We start from the raw sequence: 22,567 nt of genomic DNA on the forward strand, positions 1-22,567 counted from the left end.
TGCTCAAAGTGACCTTTTGAGTCATCTGGTGCCTCATGAGCCCCCAAGAAGCCAACCTGCCCCTTCTGTGCATCACCTGCTAAGTCTAGCCTGGTGCTCCTACTCCAGCAAAAGCTGCTGCTAATTTTAACAGAGGCGCTGCCTGAAACCTATTGCTTTTTGATATTGTGGAGGCAGGGTTTTCTGGTGATTACTCTTGCTCTTTGATACTATCCTGTGTGTAAGGCACTATGCACTTCACTTCCGGTACGTGTTCACATGTGTAAACCTTGTGCAAGTGAGTCTCCAAGCAGTTCAACCAAAGTTCACCTCTGAATACAAACAAGTAGTTCAACTCTATGTAGTAGTTCAACATTCTGTGATTCTATGAACTCTGAGGACAGCGGTTGCAGAATCAACCTCTTCATCATCAGGTCTTCCATTGTGTGAGGTGCAGCAAAAAAGTGTTTCCATTTAACTTTTCCTTCCATCTGGGATGGGAACAAACAATCCACAGTGACTTCTGTCTCCTTCCACTCTCACTCCATTCTCAGGTATGAGTTTCCTTGTGTTGTTGGAGGGAAGGGAAAAAAGGCCCAACATGTTGAAATTGCCACACTTGAAAGCAGCGTGTTTTGCAAAACTTCTGGAAACAGAAGAGCTACCACCAGTCTCTGAGCCCTGTCTCACTGCACAGCTGGAGAAGGACCGTCAGGGCTTAAGGAGCTGCCACCTGGGCAATTTCAGGGCAAAAAAAGGGCTTAAATATATTAATGACATTCTTAAAAATGTCTTTTCTATAGAAAACTTCAGAGCATCTGTCACTTGTAAATTTTAACAGTGGGAATATCCTGCAGAATAAAAATCTGAGTCTAAACCTGATGTATTGGTTAAATATGGATTTTCTGGCACAAGCAACTGTTCTCCAGTGTTTGCACTGCCCTGCTATGGGTTAAGAAATACAACAGCAGTTAACATAGATGCACTCTGATAACTTGCTTGTGCATCAGTGCTGTTAATATCCATCTTTCTTTCTGGCTAGTTTCAAACAGGAGACCAAAATAATCCCTCACAAAGTGCTGAGGCGATACCTTGCATCGTAAACTGCTGTAACTGTAATGAAATCAGGCTTACACCACTTTATTTTATGAAATATGTTTTGTCAAGCTCTTGACAATGCCCCTCTGTTGTCGAGGGGTTCCATGTGTCTAACAGTGTAATGCAGCCATTGCCATTTGTGTCTCAACTTGTCCAGCATTTCCACATTTTTGAATTTCCTGGGACTTTAACTTACATGATAAATGTAGCTTTCTTTTCTTCTTGAATCAGACGCAGTTATTTCCCAACGACGATAAACCTGAAGAAACATCCTAAAAGTTAGATATATACATGTCTCTCTCACATTTATTGTGGATGTAAAGTACTCTGCAAAGAATATAAGCTGCTGCCAGGCATGTAGCCACAAGATGGGTGTTTTTCTCACATATGTATCCATTTCTTTTAATAATGAATAATGGACTTTATATTTAAAAGTGACGTTTCTATGAATGTGCTAGATTGTGCTATATTTCTTTCGCATGAGTATATTCCCATCACGGCAAACTTCTCACAGAGCTTGCCTTGGAGGGTTTTGTTTAAAGTAATGTACTTTAATGAAAAAGAGCTGCTGAAATTTGTCAGCTTCTTCCAGCATGATTGCGCTTTGGTGGTGGTTTAAAAAAATCTTTACCCACTTTATGATCTTCACGCTTATTCTGAAATTCCTCGTCATTTTTAAAAGTAAAAAGATGTATGTACACACATATTACTGAAAGACCTAAAACTGCCTTGGACCTTTTGCATGAATAGTCTCATTGAAGTCGATGAGTAATAGAGGTAGACTTTAGCTGTGTGCAATTTTCAAGCTCAGCCTGTAGGGTAGATTTCAAATTTTACAAACAATTTGCAGATATACACTTTACATGGAGTTTTCAAAGCCAGCGATACATCTTAAGGACTTAATATCTAACGAGAAATGGATGACTTTGATATGGTGTTGCCAGTAGATGGTTTAAGAAATTATCAGCCTTGACTCAATGAAGTACAGAAATCTTTGTAAGAGTCAGGGCAAGTGAATGAAGTACCCTTGTATGTGTAACAGTAATGGCAAGTGACTGCGCGAGTTCTTGTAAGTTTTTGTTTCTTGTGTTTTTCTTGGATGAAGTTAGACTCCTCTGATACTATGCAGATGGGCACGGCAAACTGTATGGCCACAGTGGCCTGCAACACGTGGGGTTCTTGGTTAAATGTTTCCTCTTCTCCAGCGGGCTGTGGAGAAGACTAACTGAAAAATAAAATTGATTCCTGTCTGGTCAGCACTCCGCTACCAGAGGCAGTAAGGGGCTGGGGTGGCTGCAGTGCTGGAAAGTCAAGTAATATTTAAAGAGATGAGCTCAGGCCTGGTGTGGCTGCTATGAAGGCAGGCATAGTAAGCCCTGCTGAAGGTAACGTGGCCTCTGGGGTGCCACTGAGGTGTGTTGGAGCTGCTATGGGGGAGATGTACCATCCTGTGGGGCAGCAGCTGCGCTCATATGAAGCTGTGATGAAAGGAGCGGTCTGCTTGGGAAGGAGCCCGGCTCTGCGCCGAGCCAGTGCCGGTGGCAAAGATGACCTGAGGCACCGGGATCTGGGAGCAGCTGGTATGTAACTTACAGGTGACAAGTGCAGGGTGTGCCATGCTTCATCCTGGAAAAAGCTTCCTAGCTGCAAGCAATGTGCTGGATTTACAGACAATTGGTTTCTGTGGTTTGGAGGAGCTAGTGGCTGCTACCAAGCCTGTATTCAGGTCGTTTTCAAATCAAACTGGCTGCTCGTGGCTTTTAAGTTTCTTGGTGGATCTTGACAAATATAAGGTCAATGGGGTCATCAGGAATGATAATTTTTGAAAGTGTTTGTTCATTTGTGAATGCTGATGTAAATCTGAAACTAGAAAGATACATACGCACACCCCCGAGAAAGGAATGCAAAGTGGAAGTATGCCCTCAGAGACTTACTAAGCCAAACGTTTCAGGCTACATCAGGTTGGCCCCTGCGAGAGGGTTGCTGTGTGAGCCTTGCCAGGAAGGACCTGCAGATCAAGTGATCCCTGCTGGCACAGAAGCCACAAAAATGAAGATACTGATTCTCAGCACAGCCTGACCATCTGATCACTGTCTTTTCCCTACCACAGATCAGCATCTATTTTCCAATGGCAGGCCTTGGGTTATTGCTCAACAACTGTCTCCGGTATTTGGCAGCATCATAGTGTGTCCCTAATAGTTGTCTGCAAAACTGACATTTGGCCTCCGTTTCTTACTCCAAACTGTTCTAGACAAGCAAGCATTTCCTCTGGAGCTTGGACTTGTTTCGCTATAGAAATGCCCAAAGTTTCAACAAGCAGCCATATATGGGTTCAATCAAATGGTTCATCAAGGAAACATGTTTTAGAGATTATTAGGTAAAGACAAAACCTGTAGGAAGTCTATAATCTATGTAAATTTTTCTTCAGTTGGAGGAAAATTCTTTCAACATAAGAGTGGGATTTCTCCAAATCAATACTTCTCTCTTCCGTAATAAATCTTTAAGGACCTAAAAAAAAATAAATATTAAAATCTCAAAACAAGATTTCAACTCCCATCAGAACATGCTCTGAAAGGGTCAGTGAAGTCAGAAAGGGACAACATTTTTGTTATTGATTTGTATCAAATACTACAGTGGTGGATAACAGTAAATTAAGTGGTGCATGGTCTTCAGTGGCATCTGTGCCTCTTTCTAGTTGCTTTGTGTTGTTTGAGCTTGCTATTAGATCTTCAGAGACATTCTCAGCTTGTTGGGAAGATCCTTTGTCACAGAGTGATTTCTTTTTTCCCTCCTGACGTGTGATATCCATGCCAACTTATTCACTTACCCATTTTGGAGTGTTTTAAGGTGACTAAAATGGCTGCTGTTACTCCATATGAGGACCAGCCAGGCAAATGTTTCTCACACAAAACCACTAGCCATTTTTGTAACTCACATGTAAATGTTTGGTGGAGCTCTCTGGAAATTTTTGAATTGCAAGTAATATACAAACTGAGTTATTTTGTAGTTAAGTGTGACTAATACTTGTTTTGCATAGTTCAAGTTGATGATTACGAAGTTTGAAGCTTGGATGAATAGAATTTAGTACCTAATATGCTGCAAAGCTTGTTTCATTTTACAGTTAATCAATTGATTTTTCTTTTAATGGATTCTCTTTGAAATTTTATGTTTGTACGAATGTGTAGATTTGACTATTGCTATGTTGCATTACCAAGGGCAATATGAGTTTAAATCACTTTATGATAAAACTTTGCATAATCTGCTCATACAAACTAATTAAGTGTCAGGTCATTGTGATACAGAGCTCATATTATCACCATGGGTCACTAGAAACAGCAATTAGTAATTCATGTGTAATCCAGTTAAATTCAAATTAAGAAAAAGAATTTCAAGTCAGAGTTTTGTTCCTAATTCCCAGTTTTCATATTGTTGTACAGGTTTATGGGGGCACCACTTAAAAACATAGCCGCACAATTGGTTTTTAATTTAATTTAATTGGATTTATACTGCTCAGGCATGGCTCTTAGGTTTTTCTGACCAATGGTCATATGAGTGACTTGTACTTAGAAATTAATTAACTTTAGAACATATAGATATTTTGAATGTGTTAATCCGTCACTAACTACACTGTTATTTTACTGATGAATGTTTAATAGTATGAAGGACCTCTGTATACAACTTTCGCAAGCAGAAACAAAAGGAGTGGATGGTTGTTAGGCGAACTATGCAATTCATACTGTAGTAAGCCATAAAAAATGAAAGAGTACAACAGTAGAAAGACATGGAGGTTGCTGCACCCTGCCTTGTGCTAGGTAAAGGCAAGTGAGAAGACAGGAGAGCGTTTTCTGCCCCGGTGGGGCAAGGGCTCTGTGCTAGGGAAGCACCAGCTGGTGCTCTGTCATGTGGGATGTCCAGCTCATCCCCTGGTTTGTATTGCCTGGTGCCCGAGGGAAAACGTACCGCAGGACGTGTTGTCTTACCCTGCTATGTGTGATCCTGTTCCTGCAGCCAAGGACTTATCAACTGCGGTCAGCGTGCCCTTACTGTAGTACTCAGTCTGGCTGTAAAGGTACTGCAGCCAGAGCAAAATCTCTACTGCTACAGTCCTCCTGCTATTCCTTTTTTTGTTACAGCTCCAGATAAGAAGGGTGTGCTCAACATTAGGTGCCATCAGCTTGCTGTCTATAGAGTCTTTATAGGCTTTTTCCTTTAATTTTCCTAGATATATTTGGATTCAGGCTTCTTAGCGTTTGCCTTTCTTTGGTTAAAACCTCATTAGGCTCCTATCATATTTCAAGCTAAATAGAATATCCTGACTGAAATGTCAGTGACATTCTTATAATGGCCATGTCTGAAAGAAGCTAAAATACTGGTTGTAATTTATTTATATAGCATGCAAAGGTCGTAGGTGATTTAGAGAGAAGTCTAAAGACAAACAATCATTCTGATCATATAATGGTATATCTCGGACTATCTCAGCTTCATCAGAAGACTTTTAGTTAGTGCAAGCAGTGTCAGAGCTGGATTAAAAGCCACAGTGTGAAGATACCCACCTTTCCGAGCCCTGCTCTTCAATACTCATCAGATCTGCACAAAAACGGCCACTGGTTTCACTGGATGTCATATGTGACCTGTCATGCATTGCTTTCTCAGTAAGGGGGTCTATTGAAATCACTTTGAAATCCATTAAAGATGAAAAGAGCAGCATATTCCGGGGCACTTTTATTTTGATGAGACTCAAATTTAAGCGTCTAACTTCAGTTGCCAGGTTTAAAAGAGTTGGCCTTCTTTTTTTCCCCTTAACAAAGTGAACATTTGAATTCTAAATCACAATCAGCCAAGCCCATGACTGCCAAATTAGGGATGACAGGTATACCCCGCTGTGCATAGTTTCAGAGAGACGTTTTCAGATACGAATTTAGCTTTCAACAAAGGCATGATTTCTTTGTAACTTTCCTGTCACATTCACTTTATAATACAGTAATCACTGAGCATTCACAAATAAGTGGTTACCCCAAAATATTGCTTGCGCTCAGTTTATTAGTGTGTGCAATACAGCTGTGTGCTGGTAACCTGTAATATTGCAACATACTGAAAATTTGAACTGCAGAATCAAATAAACATAGAGATTAATCAAGTGCTGTGCTAATCAATTTTTCATATTTAATTAAAGAAAGTGTTTTGCTTTGGAAAGTTGCCATGAGAGCTGCAGATTTCCATTCCCATCCGAGCAGACCGATACTGAACCAAAGAAACCTCACCCCACGTGGTACGTGAGGCTGCTGGGCATCAGAGAGCTGGGCAGCTGGAACAACTGGGTGTGGAGCACGCAGAAGGCTGCAATACGCTTACATCTCTTGTTTTCTGGACTTAGTAAATATCACACAAGGCTACATTGTTTTACATCAGCTGAGGTCCTGGCCTTGTATTTTGGAGAAAAAAAAGGAGTGTTTTGGAAAGCGGGAGAGACAGACTTATGAAGGACCTGGAGATGGGAAGCTGGCACGCTACCAGAGCAGCCCTTGCTTAAGTGGAGCTGTATTTAAGTACTGCTGTGCTCTTTGCCATTGTCTCACAAAGGCAATTATGCTGAGTTCATTAAGACGGTATCAAAGGCAGAGAGCTCCCACCAGCTATTGTACGACCACTGCAGCAAGTATGCAAGCGTGCTGTTCATATGCATAGAAAAATGGTACTGGGTATTTTGTTTTCTCACCTTACAGCCTAAATTCAACATCATTTATAAACAATGAAGTCAATGAAAAATGTGAAGACTGTCTCTGAAAATAAGCCTGCGTTGGAATAATTATCTCTCGGTGTTGTTAAAGGTTAATTTGGGCAATACAGAAAATGGGAGTTTACTGTCTTTATGTATATTACAGACCATGGCATCAACTCCCTTCCTGCCGATGTTGGCAGAAAACTCTAGCTGGTTTTCAGTGCTCTGGGTTTCATTTCTAAATATAGTCTTAGATCACACCTGCGCTGCCGTGGCTGCAGGAGTTCCCGTTTGCCTCACCTTGTTAGCCTAGGTAGTGTAGCAGTGAAGCTGACGCCACATGCGGCTTGGCCCAGGCAGTGAAAAAGCAGGTTGCCTTTCTGAGGAGAGCCAGCCACAGCAATCAGAAATCACGTGGCAGTCCACCTCCCCTCAAAACCCCACAAAGCTTTTTAATTTTAAGATAGATAGACAGATATTATATTTGCTTGTGACTTTGAGTCATTTGGTTTTCTACTCATAATGGCTTAAATCTTAGCTTTTACTAAAAAAATATGAGTTTTTATCAAGCAATTGCATGATGCTGGAGTATGACTTTTTTAAGAAAAGACATTGAATGGTAAAAGGAGTAGGAAGACGTTATTGTTATCCAAAGTGGGCATCATCTGAAAGAAGGCATGTTTTCTTGTGGGCATTTAGAAGTTTGGAGATCTTTAGTTATGAAAGATGTCCTGTCAAAAAATGCATATTGAAGTGACTTCATTTACATGTGAATGTGAACAAAGATAAATTTAAAATTGAATTAGCTGTGAACCTAGGACGCTTTCATCACTGGTAATGGATGAGTCAAAGTAAAGTACAAATATACTTAAGGTCTGATAGGTAAAGTCTGGTTTGACCTGTAAGCGTAACAGTCAGAAGCAGCACAGTCTCACTTGTGTTGCATGAGCTAATGGAAATACTGATATTAATTGCCTGTGCACCTATATGATGAGATGAAGTTGTTTGTATGCACTTACAAACAAAAGCGACACAGATGTTTTTTCTACAAAAGCAGTATATATCATTGTACCAACGTACACAGCGAGAAGAACAAGGCCACTGATCTTGTTTTCTGGAAAAGCTACAACAGCCACATCACCAGTGAACTCCCTCAGTGTCCCCTCCAATGTGATATTTGCAAAAGCTGTATGCCATATGTTGTGGTCTATGTGGGTGCATTTAGAAAGCTAGCACTCGCAACCATGCAAAAAATACAGTACAAATTGGTCTTTTCTGAGCATGTGTCTGTATGAATTTACCATTACTAACAGAACTAGCATGCTGTCTTTTCAAATGTTTTCTTGGGGAAGGTCTGGACCTGTATATGGAGACACTAGTGAATACTACCGTATTAGTGTAATAATACTGATTGATGGAAATATCCATTGCCTTTTGTGGACAGCCAGAGGAGTTGCCTTTGTGCAGACCAGAACTACCTCTGTGCCCATGGAAACATCAGCCATTGAAAAGCAAAACTGCAAAATTCTTGTGCGTATTAGCAGGAACATAGAGGGAATGAGATTGTGGTTGAAATAAATCCCTTACCTTTTTACGTTCCTCCTATTTGCTTCCCTAACTGCAGAACTGAGAACTCTGCGTTCAACTTAATTCTACATCTGTTCCCTTCTTTCTGCCCCTGTAGCTCCGAGGCATTGGGCTCAAATGTTTCCCAGAGCTCCTCCTAAAGTACTGCATTTCCAGATATACTTTATGCAAGCTTTCTTTATAACCACAGAATCCTACATGTCGGCTGGTGGACTCTAGGAACATAGACTGTCACAGCGTAGGAAACTTCAGGTTGTTTAGGTCTGAGAAGCAAAGCCATATCACATGCAAAAAAGATACTGAAAATGCTTCCTTTTATGGCAAGCAGCGTCACTGCTTGTGTTTGCTCCTAGAAAAGCAGTTCATTTTGACTGCCCTGTTTTGCTTTCATAAATGTAATCTATAGAAGTAATGATAAGCCAAGCAAGCTCTAAGGGTCCTGGCACCGTCAGGCTCTTTAGAATTCATTGTAGCAAGGGAGAACATCTGCGGTCTGAAACCTCGGGAGTTTGGAACGAAAAACTATTCTGTTTGTTTAACTGGCAATGAACTATTTTTAAATGCCTCCCTCATTTGTTAGCACCGAATAATGACAATAAAAAGGAAAACATCATCTCATATAGCTTCAGAAAAGACTAGGCCATTTTTCTAAAATTCTTGTTTCTTCAGCTATGGCTTCTTACCTCATCCTGAGTGAGTCTCCTCGATGACTATGACATTTCTAGCCATCTGGATATATCCTTGCATTGAGGTCCAAAGCCCTGAACGTGTGCTGAAATTGAGATTCAGAGCAGCTCATCATCGTGCTGTCTGCCTTAAGTATACAGCGGTGGGCAACCTTTCATTATATGCTCCACCAGGGAAAAATCAGGCATCCCCTCCCAGTGACTGACAAGAGGCAGTGAAATCTCATCGCTTTCTGCTCTCCATCACCCTGCCTCAGCCCATCAGCTAACTGACAGATGGTACACGGTCCTGATGTATAGGTACTGGGAGATTAAAGAACAACTCTACAACAAAATAAACCCATAGGACACACGTAGCTTTTAAAATGACCTCAGGAGACATGTCAGTCAGCGCACAGTATGGGATTTTCTCAGGTAGGAATTGAGTTTACGGATTGTGTGTGTTGTTTAAACTATAAAATGCCCTACTGCCAACCATTTGCCCAGCTGTTTCTTCCTGAGATGAAGGAAGCAGCTGGATCTAGGGTTCCCTGTGTCCATAAACAGGGATTATAGATCAATATCTACAGCTATCTGTCTATCTACCTGCCTATGCTGAATGTTTCCTTTTAAATTGACACTGGCTAAGTTGTGTGTGAAGTGGAGTAAAATTCTCCTGTGATGTTGATTACAACACACACTGTGCACATATCTTATTTCCAGGGGACAATGATTTAAATGTTGTTGAAGCAGAGAGAAGCACACGGGCCTTAGTGTAGTTTAATGGCAAAACACATTTGTCAAAAGTGCAGATAAGGGAGCCTTGCTCTAAGCAATTTCTATAACAAAAAAATGGAACAAAACTTGACCCTGGACTCTGTGCATGCTGATCTCAGTGTGGGGGTTTTGTTTGCAGGAGAGTGGTGGGATCAGTCCTTTAATATGAAGGGCTTTGCCTTTCATGCTGTTCCGCCCCAGCCCTCCCCCGCAAAGGGGAGAATTTTAGCCTAGGATTTTTTTTTCCCTCTGGAGATGAGCAGTTTGGGTTTTGTGCGAGCTTTTAAACACGTGAAGCAGAAGCTCCCAGTAGCTTAATAGTGAATTGTGCTGTGGGGAGGCACTGAACTGGTGTATATGCAGCTTGCTGGTGTGCAGGGAACCAGCAAAGTGTTTTGTGTGGACAGCTTCCTTAACTGGCATTAAATTAGGTAAATTTTCTCGTAATTTGAGGATGGCTGATTTGTTGCACCACTTGAGTATTTGGGGGAACAAGTCTTTCATGGGACAGTTGTTTCTTTGTTCCTTACATGCAAAATTATTTGTGAAACCATGGCTGTGTGTGAGATATCGGCCTCAAGCAAGAGATGTTTGACTACATCCAATGCAAGCAAGGGGGGAGGAAAGAGTTGAAATCAATGTGTTCACAGGTGAAATCTCAGGTGTTCACAGGATATTGTACCAAGCTTATCTGTGTGCTTGGCTTAAAACCAAATAAGCACTTTGATTGCTCTGGAGTCATTTGCTTTCAAGAAAACCTGACTAGTTTTTTGACTATCAAAGGTAGTAAATACTCCTTTAGAATTTTCCATTTTAAACTTGGATTTTTTTTTTGGTCTGTTTAATTACCTATATGCTCAGACTGGTAGCACAAGGCAGTTGTGGATGGTGAGAGAAAGATGAAAAGAGCTTTTGCAGCAGCTGGAGTGACTGAAGAAGTGGAGACAGACTCTAGCTATAGCAGGAAAAGCTGGAGAAGTTCTGCTGAGAAAATAAAAGATTGGCCAGGGCCAGTGTTTAGGTCTTTATCCTTTGCTCAAAACAGCCAGTCTTCTGGTGTCAGATCTGTAAAGTACAGTTGAAGCACCTTCAGGGGAACCCCACTTCCTCCAAGAGAGATGGGAGACAACCAGTTGCCTCCCAGGTCTCTTCATGAGAGAGGCACTGCCTTGGCTAAGAAATGCTTGCTTGCAGCCTCCAGGCCCTTCTCACTGCGATGGGGCTGCCCTGAATTGTGGAGGAGAAAAGGTGTTGGGACAGGGAGACTGCAGTCTGGTTATGCTGCAGTCTGGTTATGAGCTGCCCCTTCTGTGTAGGAACCAAGGCCTTGACTTTGGTCTGAGCAACACTAGCAAATTTATAAGCAACTGAAAGGACTCTAGAAAGGAAATGTATGTGATTTCATCTACCATGACATGCTGTAGAGAGCTGAATTATTAAAATGCATGAGATTTTCTCTTTTGAGCCAGATCAGGAGCTGCAATTCTTCTCTGATCTGAGGTCTGGCAGTAGATCAGATTTTTGCTTTCAGTGTACAGTAAGTACAAGACATTGCTCCACCTGCTTTCACTTGCTTTTCTGAGATGAGGACTTGTCAGGTGCCTCCTTTTTGTGGCTGCCTCTAAGTGCTGTGGTTGTGCAGGCTGTAGCCTGAGACAACTCTACATGGCTCAGCAGGAGTGGTGCCCAGGGACCAGTCCTGCTGGAAAAGTGGTTGGAAAGTGAGCTCAGGCAATTTTCATTGTAGTTCTTAAGCATGGAAAAACAGACTGAAACATCTCCTCTTTCCCAGACTGTGCTGGCTGCTAGTGAAGACTAGTGAAGAGCAAATAATGCAGAAGGTGACCGGTGAAGCTACTATGATTCCTACCACAGAATAGAAGGTACCCTTATGGTACCCTTCAGGCTTTACCATTGTGTAAAAACACAGTTGTGACTTAAGCTAAATCAAGACCAGACCTCGTCCCTTGCAAAAAGATTTTAAGAAGCTGCTCAGTGATGAAGATGTATTTGCTGGGATTTTCATCATTTTCCTCTTACTAAGCAAGTTCTCTCTTGCTGCATGGGTGGGTGCTGGGTTCCAGTAGATCCATGAGGAAATGAACAAAAACCATAGGAGGGCCAAGTTCACTGGCATGAAGGGTTTGTGCTCCTGGCAGGCTTAGAGATTTTTTTCCCTTATGTAAACACTCGGCTCCCCCCCAGTAATCCTCATCCCAGTTTCCTGGCAGTAAAAGGCCCATAAAATTGTGCTGGTAAACAAGGCATCCTCAAGTACTGCCTTGGTGGCCATGTGTGACCATGAGAGACTTCATGTGTGGTCACCACGTGAAAACATACCATTTCAAAGAACTGCAAGTATAATACTTTCACTGTAGCTGGAGGTTTGACAATTTACTGGAGAACCTCACATGCAGCTCCGCAAGCTTGTTTGAAGAAATGCCGCCCCAGGCACCTCTCATCTGGCTCCTAATTTCCTCCTCAGGAGACAAGGTGTGCGTGTGCCTGAGAGAAGATGTCAGGACGGCCTATTTAAAAATACAGCCTAATCACGAGCCGGGTGAAGCTTTCAGCAGGTTCCCACAGAGTGCCTGTGGGGAAGGAGTGTGAAGCGCCCGCAGGCACCCGCATACCCTCGGTGGGCAGAGCAGCCCCTGAGATGTGAGGGACCATCAGAGCTTCTGGGGGCAGGAGGAGCCCGCCCAGCCCTCGGTGCTGTGGTGTGAAGCCTGCCTAGGTGGTTCTGGGTAGCCGATGCAGATCGTGACTCTGTGCATAACTTATGCTGCGTATGCAAATGCCCCTCCCTCCAAAATTAGATCTGTGCTTTTAGCAGAATGGGGTACCAGCAGGGTTTCTGTTTTTACGTTTTACTTCTGAGACATAGAAAAATAATTAGAAAGAGGGAATTTTAAAAATCTTTAAAGGTACTTTTTCAACATTTTATATTGAGGAATTTGGAGCAAAGCTGAAGCCTTTCCTGTTGCATTGTTATGTTCCCAGAAGTGGTGATTAGCAACCAAGATAAGTAGCTAAGGCTTTTCTGCAGAGATAGTGTTCTTGGATGCAAGGCACAGCGATTCCCATGGCAGCGCTGCCTGCACGGTCCCTCCTGCCCAGGGCTGGAGCTGAGACTCCATTTTCATTGCATCCTTCCTAACAAATCAGAAATAGGAAGCTGGATGGTTTTATTCTGTAACCTGTATATAACAAGTAACTTCTTCCTTCTGGCATTAAGGTATTTGCCTTTATTCAGCATAAAGCACTTCAGTGGCTTGCTGAATTACTACTAGCTCCCACTGGAGAGAACATGAAGTATATTTCTTGTGAAGCAAAGTTGTAATACGCTGTAAGTTCCAAAGCACTGATGCAATATTTATGTTGTTCCACGTTCTACTGGCAGATTTAAGCATAATATTGTAGACTGGCAGGAGGCTGTTATGATCTAAACTCCTCGATTATGTCAGTGTTTAATTTTAAGTTCTGTTGCACACAGCAATGTATCCAGTTACGTTTTTATGTATGATCCTCTTTCTAGGAAGCAGATCTATTGGTGGTAGCGACCTAGACTGAAAGGTGCAGAGCTTTCTTCTCACTCAGAGTAAACCATGCATGGTTTGGGCTCTGTAATCTCAGTCGTTTATCCAGAAGACATGTTTTTCCGTGCGAAAGCAGGTGGCATATCTGTCACTGGTGCTGTGTCATCTGTAAGTCCCGGACTGCGGTGCCATTATCCCATTCAATTTGGAAGCATGTGCAAGTACCGTAAGGAAGATGCAAATGTAAAAGACCTTTCCTCATGATGTCTTTGGTTTTATGTCAGACTCATTTTTGATTTGCATTACACTGGCAGAACAGATTATCTGCTTTCTCCCAGTTCCCTTGTCTTCTGCTTGAGAAAGGCCCATCAGAGCGAACGTGCACTGCCTGTGTTAGTCCTCTCTCCTAATAATTAATTTGTTCATTTTTGCATTTAATGCAGGGTGGTTTCCACTTGGCTTCCTCAGCCCACAGTCTTAAGAGAGTACTGGAAGATTTTTCGGTGATCAGCACCTATGAAATCATTTTTGTGAAGCACTCAGCCCTCTCTTCAGTGAGAAAACATCTTTGATTTGAAAAGTTGCGTAGCCACCATGCTTAGCAATTAGAAGGAGTTTCATGGGTAGTTTTGGTTTCAAAACTGAGTTTCTTGAAAACGGTGAGGCTTGCTGATCTGAGTCTTCAGGTGCTACTGAAAATCTGGGTGTGAGCAGTTGCCTGTTCCTGTTGATAGTAGCTGTGAGACTGATGGGTGTTTTGCATGCCTGAAGGTTATTTGTCTGGTGTCTAAAAGTAAGTTATCCCAAATGGTTGGCCTCATGCTATAAACTGATAAATTCCTAGAGAGGACATTTTATCTTGGTTCCGTCAGTAGACATTGCATGTAAGAGAAGTTGGGTTGTACATCTTTTTCCATTGTGCGTGATGCTTGTATTAGTAGCACAGCCACAGCTTTGCTCAGAAAGTGCACTTAAGTTTTTAACTTTAAGGGCAAGTAGAAATTTTTGCTTCAATCCTTAATGCTGAGAACATCCTTGAAAACTTAATTGCATTTGTGATAATGTAAGCTCACTCCAATAGAAGACATTTTATCACTTTAGTTCACTAGAAACACAAATTTGTTCTTGGCAGTTAAATATTGAGGCTGAAATTTATTTCAGCTAACTGAGGAATCGTAGCTTCCCTGTGTGGCCAAGAAGGAGAAGTCTACCTAATCACATCTTAAGTGGGCTGTAGCACCTTTGCATGTGTCTCTCTTGCCACTGATCGCATCAGCTACTCTCCTAACTTAAGTACTTTGGTCCTTAAAGTTAAGGATGAATGTAGGCCTGAGGAAGGCTTCATTTTTTGTTGATGAATAGAGGTAAAATGCTTACAGTCCAAGCAAATACTTTTCATTCCTCTATTTGTTGCTGTGGCTGTCTGTGAATGTCTCTCTTCCTTTCTGTTAATGAATACAGATGTGTAACTGCCTGCACCCATCTGGCTTTGTTCAATAAATGTGCAGGCACAGACGTTTAAATCAAATATTGATAAATACAGTCTTTAATATGTAAATTTGTCTTGTGAACAAAACTATGTCTGCCTGTTTTTTTTTCACAGAGAGGCATTTCTGCCGTGGTGATACTCTTTTTGATTGCCATTGTATTCTGTCTACAGCAGCACATGCTTGAGAGTCAGAGGGTAGAACAGTTGCTGAAATAGATTTGGGGGGAGGAATAAAAAAAGTAGAAGGAATTCTTTGGACACAATAATTCTCCTTCTGTTTCGATAGCAACTTCATCCTCATCCAAGTATCTTTTCAGCAATCAGAGACTTAATGTGCAAGGTGCTCTAAAGAGGTCCTAAATGGTCCCAAATAACATCTGCGGGAGTGCCAGACAGGAGGGCATTAAAAGGTGCACCTATGTGTGTACACGCAAAAAAAAGTGAGTAATAATAACCTCTAGCTTTCAAAATTTGTAACACTCTGCAAGTAGTGAACTATGTCTCTGCTAATATGTTTGACAGGTGCTTAGTGGAGTTATAAGACCCTCAGGTGAGTTGCAGTAGGGGAGACCCTAACCAAAGGTTGTGGCAGTCATTTCTCTCGCGGGGTAGTTTGTGATCAATTATCACACTTGCTGTTAATTCTAAGATCTTCAGGACCTGTGGTTTCAAGGGTTTTTTTTCCTTCCTCCCCCCTTTTTTTTGCCAAGAAGTTATTAATCAGAAGAAGTGTACTGGAAAAGCAGGAAGGAGTCAGCTTTGATATTTTCACAGGAGAAAGCTGAAGCTAACTATGGTTTTAAAGGGGACAGCACTGTCGTAAGGGTGTTCAAAGAGGCCATGGTGGACGGACTGCATGGCTGTGCACACCCTTTTCCCCTTCTGACTGCTCCAGACATATTTTATTTTGCCTTTTTTTCAGAAAATCAGGTATAAAATGCATCTTACTGTAGAGAAGTGTGCTAGTAAAAACATATTTTTTTTTTTCACAAGTTCATAAACATGCTTTTGATTGCATTTTTTTGGTTTTCTTCAGTTTGCAAAAAATTGTCCTGATTTGGACTGCTCAGATTGGAAAGAACGATTTGTTATCTTGAAGTACAGGATATTTACCTTCCCCCTCCTCACTTTCCTTGGTGTTTTTTCACTATGGAAGCCAGATGTAATGAATTACCAGGTCTGCAACTTGCTTCCAGTTTATATGATGCCCTTTGCTACATAGGAAAGACTTGTCCATCCAATCTTGTTTACTGCATGCTCCATCCAGCGGCTCCCACCCAGTGACTTGCTGCCTGCTTTGTTGTGCAGGTATTGTCATGTGTGAAGTTGCTCTCTAAAAAGGAAGAGGTATGTACCTGGGGACAACAACTGATGAGTTTCTGTCAGGACTCTCTGGACCAGCCCTGCCACTTCAGACATACAGCATTTATTATGCTTCTAAGGAGAGTTTTAAGAGGAATTAAAGTAGAGACGTAAAACTGTAGGGTACGCATGGTTACTCAGTGTCATAAAATGCAAACTTAAGCTATTCAGTCTGTTAAAATACTTTGGTTTCCTCATCTGACCTCAGAACTTTCTATGGCGAATACTTGTATGTCACTTATGGCTTTTTTAGTATCTCCAGAAATGTCAGAAACTCTATTAGTTTTTCCAGAGACACATATGCAGAAATAAATGGCATTATTTCAGTGGTTTATAGAAAGATTTCTGGATTAAACTACCTTTTTGTCTAGACAGACTCCAGCAGTTGCATTGTGGTATAAAAGTAAAATTGGAAATGTATTAAAAATCAACATTTTATTTAATGCTGTAAATTGTACTTCAAAGCAATTTAAATGACATTGCCATTATGTACGCAAACACAAGGAGCAATGTCAATAAGTTGGAAGCTCTGTGGGTTGTATTTTATGCTCTGTACGGTGGTAAAGGAATGTATCAAAGAAACCTCTCAAATATACACATATGTTGTAAAAAGTAACACTATAAAACATCAGGATTTGAAATGCTTGCAGTAAGTGCTCTGTGGGATTATGCTGCCTTCATAAAAAGCTTGTCAGCACAAAGAGACTAATTCCAGCCCTAAATTAACCAGCTCAGGGGAGCATGTTTTGGTACCGAGTGGCAGGGCTTGTGAATCACTCCTGGAACATTTGCCCTGTGGATGGAGGAAGAACATGGTCCATAAAGTTCACAATGGGTCTGAAAAGCAGAAATGTGTGTTGGAATCCTATTGCGCTCGTTGGCTAAACTCAGCGGCAGGGAGCCTGCGGTTCATCAGCTCTGCCTTCGTTTAGGAAAAAAAAGAGAAAAGGGAAAAGCACACAGCAAAAAACCCCAACCGCACATGGGGGAAGTTCCTCTCATCCTGAGCCCTTTTTCCTTCTGTTTTCTCAGAGGTTTTATTGTTGTCCTGGGCAGAGTCTTAAGCTTTGAATTTTACGTAAATGTTTTCTAAAGAGCAGTGCCCAGATTAGGATGGGATGGGGAGCGCGTTTCAGCCCTCGGGTTCAATGTATTCCAGATGCCAGAGCCCGCACCCAGCACTCTGCAGGCTCCCAGTACCCCTGGGTGGGAATGGCATCTCCTCCGTTCTTCCTCCTCCCCACTGCACGTATTATGGTTTGGTTAAACTATTCCTGAGTCTTTGGAGGAGGCTGTTCCTTCAGGTCCTTCCCTCAGAAAGCACAGCTCTTCTGAAGACCTGCTGCTCCCACCAGCGCTTCCCCAAGTGCACCGTAATAACCAGAAATGTGAAACTTCCTCCCATAATACGTCAGAGCTTTTCTCTTAATTCCCTTAAAAAGTTAGATCAGTCTTGTAGGGAATTGGGGAACAGTATTTGATCAATGTTATTTTATTTAAAAAAAAACAAAACAACAAAAGGAAGGAGAAAAAAGACTCCTCTGGAAAGCCGTTTGCATTCTACGCTTTGTCCTGGAAAATAAACACCTACATTTACTGTGTTGTTTTAACGCTGCTTTTAACAACTTTTGCACACGCAAATACATATTAAGCAATACGATGCCTGTTAAGTAGGTGTTCATGAGCTGTGATAGATTACTTTTAATGGCTGGCATTTACCTACCCCATCAAACCTTCTTTGATAGGCTGCTGCTAGGGGAGAGAGGGAGCTGAACTTTGCGGGCGCAGAAAGCCCAGCGCCTGGCCGGAGGAGTTACAGATCTTGGCCAGATTATTAAGAGTGCCGGCCTCTGCGCCTCCCGCGCTTTCCGTCTCTATCTGGCTGGCCTGTTGCCGTTTTCATGCCAGTCTCCATGGTAACTTCTTTCGGGGTAAAATAACAGAAATGTGAGTTAGCTGCCTGCCCACAGGAAAGCTGCCACGGTCCCGGTGCCAGAGCCCCGGCGAGACGCGGCCCCGGCACGTGCATTCCAGCGGGGTTAGGCAGGTTACGACAGCTGCTTCCAGTTAAAGGTGAAATCTCTCCTTCCCCGCTAGCCTTGCTGGAGAACGACTCCTCAGCCCTTTTCTCTCATGTTTGGAAACATCCCCGCGTAATTCTTCCGCGGAGGATTACTCTTCCCCTCCTGTTTGCAGGTTTGCATGATTCATTTTACATTTTAAATGGCTTTGTCAATAAAAGCTTCAGTTTTCAGATGAAACATTAGCTGGTAACTGGGGAAATGCTACAGGAAAATGTTTACTAACAGTTGTTAGTAAATTAATGAGTTTGCTGTGCTGCAGTGTACATAGGAAATGGCAATATAAAAAATGATTTAGGGAGCCAGGCAGTTTATTACGAGTAAAGCACCTGAGTTCTGTCCTTCCCTTGGCTGTGTGAGTTGTTGTGTGACCTTGTGCAAAGTCACTGTCAGGTCCTCTGCCTCTTCTTCCCTAGGTGTGAAAAAAGCAAATGGCTATCCATGCTCTTAAATGATTCTGAAGATTAAGGGTGAACTGCTGTGTAAGTGGGGGCCACGGTGGCACCACTTGGGGTCCTCAGAAACGGATGTTAATTTTTTTTTTGATGCTACATGAGTCCCTGCATACTCAATTGTAGTGGGAAGCAGTAGAAGTAGATGCTCTAGATGTTTGAAATACACTTTTGTACGCCTTGTGCATTTCTTGCAAGTGTATTGCTTGCATTACCCTTTCTTCACAAGAAGTGTCAGTAGAAATCACAACTCTGTTGTTCCAAGCTCCCTACCCAAACCTCAACAGAGACTTGAATGAACCACTCGGTCTAATTAGATGAGACAGAGGCATGTTAGAAAATGTTATTATCCCATTCTGGAATGGCTTGTATGTGACACATGAAATGTGAGATAAGACCTGGAAGGTGAATGTTAGGGTCCTGAGACTCTTCAACTGAAAAGTAACCCCTCTTTTGGGCTTGTTAAGAGTTGGGGAGCTGCTGGGGACAACAAGGGTTATCACCTTGTTTTGTTTCATATAAAATCTGTGTCTTTAAAATGCCTGTTTTCCTCTTTGCATTTAGGGCTGGAATTCTTCTCAAACAGCTACCCCTACCTTCTCCCGCAATGTGAACTGAAGTTACACAGATCCTCCAGAAAGCTCAATGAATTAGGTAGCTAGTTTGTAAATGTTATTGTCTCAAGAGCTTTATGTTGTGGTATATAAAAACAATTAATGAGTGGAGGAACCTAAGTGCCTACTTTCTTGAAGTGTCATATGGAAACGAAGGCAGCACTTGAAGTTTGCACGTCCTTGACCATGTGCTGTAGCCCTTGCACAGCCTGTACGTGCAGCTTCGGCAGCCCCTGTGTCTGGTGTTGGACAAAAGGGCATATAACATGTTATCATCATTTCACTCCTCATCCTGAGTGCCCTTCATAGCAGCTATTAGTGAAATGAGAAAAAGAGGCAGTGAAGTGGTCCGTCACAGTCCCTCTCGTATGCCTTCTTTCCCACAAGGTAGCTAGCAAAGCCTTTGAAGTGACCCTGACAAATGGGAGCGTGCACAAACTCTTGAAGGGAACTTAAGGAGCCTCTCTGACAACCACTGTCCTCTTTTTTCTTGGGATGCCTTCTGCTAAATCTCATCAGAACTGGAAAATATTTCCAATAGGGATGGTATAATAAATCTGGTGGTTTAGCAGATTGCCAGCCTTACGCAGTCTTCCCCCTTGTGCTGAGTGGTGGGCATTTATATAAAATGTTGGTGGGGCGTATGGTATTATTTCGGCTTAGCGAAATAATACATGGTATCATTAATTGTGGGTTGTTGACAGGATTTTTGTGGAAGCAGCGGAGAGCTACATTCTGCTGTGTGGAAAAATTTAATGTATAAATAGAAAACAGAGCAAGTGGAGGCTTTCATTTTGGCACTCATGCTAACAGGTGAAAACAGATTTTGAATGCAAATATGTATAAAAATAAGGTATTCTGAATGAATAATTTAGCTTCCTGTGGGAGTGTATGAAATTGATCATTTGCTCAGCATCCCCAGTTTGGAAATTGAAGCTGTATGTTGTATCAGCCTGACAACAACATCGCATGCTCCTCTTACATTGGCATCAAGAGGCAATTGTCGGTCATTAATATTCACGTGTGCAAACCAAAATATAGCATTTGCTCTTTGAATTGGCTTCTTCGTGGTAACTCTGGCCAGATTCCTACACTCGGGGTGAACCACGCAGAAGGGAGTCGTGGCAGGGGGAATCTCTCCACTCTCCATGTTGCCCATTAGGGAAGTCAGGTTCATTTGATAGCAAAAAAGCTGGACCCACTCCCAAAGCTGCTGCTCCCACAGAAGAGCTGTGTCCCTGCCTTCACTCTGGTCCCTTGCTGTGATAGCTTAATTTTTCTTCTAAGAGAGCCCTTCCCCTTGAGCTGTACCCTTGAAATGCGGTCTGGCTCTATTCTGGCAGGTCTGTATGGAGCCCAGGCAGATGAATAACGTCTCTGGGCTTGACCTTTCATGGCTTAGTTCTTGCCGTAGCATGTCCAGACCACCAGACCGCTGAGTCTTGAAGAGATCTATTAGTTAGTGGTAGAAAAGTACTGCTGACATTGTTGTAAACACAGCTGTCTCCCCATGCTCAGGGTAGGAGTTCCTTTCTTGCAGATTTCTGAAACAGGGTGATTATTTGTTAATTTAAGAATATAAACAAACCTCATACTGCTATCAACAATGGTCATAAGAAAATAAATAAAAAACCCTGAAAAAGCTAAAAACCATACTCTTGTCCTTCATACTAAAGACAGTTGGCCTCTTACAAACTCAGAGTGGGGGTTTTATTGTTCGTTTGCTTGTTTCATATAGAAATACACAGACATTTTTGACATCTGTGCTGAAAGTAGTAAGTCTCTCGGTTTCTCAGGATATTTGCTTTTGATCAAGTGTACATGTTAGGCAGACAAATTTATTGATGAGCTAACTGTTTGAGGCAGTATTAAGGTTCCTGTCTGAGCACTTTGTACCTCCCTCCTGTGAATCCTCCTTTTGCTGGGGAGAAGTGCCATCCTGTTCTTCTTTTCCCAGTATCCCCCTTGGAGGTATGCTCTTGTTTCGCCTTGCCCATAATTAATGGCATGCAGTACTGTTTGCAAAACAGAAGGACTCTGAGTTCACCTTAGCCCTTATTTACTGTCACCCAGTTGCTTTACTTCGTTATCCATTTTGCCAAGTAATGTCTGTGGGTGTGATCATGTGGAAAAACCTACTTGTCACCTTTTTAAGGTTGGTGTGTGAATCCCTGTGCATAATGGTCACTTGTCCTTGTCCTGCAGCTTATAAATATGCCACTGGACACATGAGAAAAATGGGTACACACTGTTGGGATGTCATCCCTGAGAGAAGAGTCGGTGATTGCTGCTGAAACTTTCTGCTCAACGCTGCTAATCCAGCTTCCATTTCTGGTTTCCTGATGCTGATGCTTCTGCTACCATGGGAGATGTTGCTACTTTCTGCTTCTTTATACTTTAGGGCCTGCTGTACTGGCTTGGACCCATTCAAGGATACTCAGCAGCCCCCCTGCAAGCAAATAAGTAAATAAAAGGAAAAAAAAGATTCTCTTCCTCTGTGACATAAAACTGTCTGATTAAAATAGCAGCGTGTGACACCATTCTCCTCCATCATCTCCAGAGGGATCTGCTGAGAAGATCTTGGTGTAGAGCAGGACCTCTATTAACTTGTTTGGCTACTCTAAGTGAGAGATGAGGAGATGCAACAAGGGTCTCCAAAGACCTAAGAGGCAAATGGTAACACCACTGCATCCTATATGTAAGTGGCCAAAGGTTGCCTGGTTTGTGTGTTTGCCTGCATGCCAACTGCAGAACCTAAAGAGTAAGGCACTGGGATGCACTGTCGTCTGAGCTTAGATGTAGGGCCTTGGGGGTTGAGGATTAGGTCCTGTTCTCCCTCAAGCTCACGCAGCTCCATAGGAAGTTGCTCATACTTGCTCTGTCCCCATTTCCCCGCTGTAAATTGAGGATGGTTGGGCAAAATATAGCTCATGCTCATCAGATCTTCTAAAACTACAAAGTATCTGTGCTGAAGGTAAGTATTTCTGTTTGTATTCACATTATGGGTTTTCTTAATGCACATTCAGTACTTGTTCGATCTTTTGAAAATCATTTCAAATAGATAGGAGCTGGACATGAAAAAGGATTTGCACACAACTCTCAAATGAAATCTCTATTGCAAATGGTAGAATATGGGATTTTAGAAATTAGAGGTAGTAGAGATTTCATACCTGATTCAGTACAATACCTTGACAGTGAGGAATAT

General features: G+C 42.2%; 1 protein-coding gene across 8 annotated transcripts in view; it reads left to right on the forward strand.

The window, feature by feature from the left end:
- The window catches only part of RBMS3 (RNA binding motif single stranded interacting protein 3), a 716,669-nt gene that overhangs the window by 155,039 nt on the left and 539,063 nt on the right, over positions 1-22,567 (forward strand). The window lies entirely within an intron of this gene.

This window comes from Larus michahellis, chromosome 2, assembly GCF_964199755.1.
Source record: "Larus michahellis chromosome 2, bLarMic1.1, whole genome shotgun sequence".
Classification (NCBI taxonomy): Eukaryota; Metazoa; Chordata; class Aves; order Charadriiformes; family Laridae; genus Larus; species Larus michahellis.